General features: G+C 39.6%; 1 protein-coding gene across 1 annotated transcript in view; it reads left to right on the top strand.

Annotated features, from left to right (window-relative positions):
* Positions 1-500, top strand: part of PPP1R8 (protein phosphatase 1, regulatory subunit 8) — a 13,122-nt gene that overhangs the window by 10,445 nt on the left and 2,177 nt on the right.

Here is a 500-nt window from a genome sequence, read left to right as displayed (position 1 = left end):
AATTAGCACTGGCCAGGTACATACTCTGTCAGAGGCAGTTTTTAACCTATTGTCTATCTTTCTGCCAGTTATCATAACCCTTATGTTGTTTTCTTGCTGTGGACTTACCTGGTAGAGCGAGAGGCCTGTTCCAGTCTGTCCTTGGCTGAATCAGTAAAAAGGTGCCGCTCTTGCTTTGCTGGCTTGACAGGCATTTTGTTTAGTCTTATGTGGGGGAAGAGAAAATGGACCGTTCCCCACACATTGTTTGAGTTTCTATTAGATGTTGGGAAAGTCTCACTGATCCAAAAGGAGGAAAGTGTTTTAAATTTTTGCCTTCTTTACAATCTAAATGGGAACTGAGGTTGTTTGTTTTTCATCTGTCCCTTAGTACTTTCTTTACATAATGTCTAATAGATATCTGTCTCCAGCTCAGAGGTTTTTTGCTACTTGTCCACATATCTGAAACCATTCATCTTCATTCAGAATTATGCTTCTGAATGAATTATCCTACTCCTAAT

Source organism: Chaetura pelagica, unplaced genomic scaffold (assembly GCF_000747805.2).
Source record: "Chaetura pelagica isolate M959 unplaced genomic scaffold, ChaPel_1.0 scaffold158, whole genome shotgun sequence".
Taxonomy (NCBI): Eukaryota; Metazoa; Chordata; class Aves; order Apodiformes; family Apodidae; genus Chaetura; species Chaetura pelagica.
This window is presented reverse-complemented; position numbering and strand designations above follow the sequence as displayed.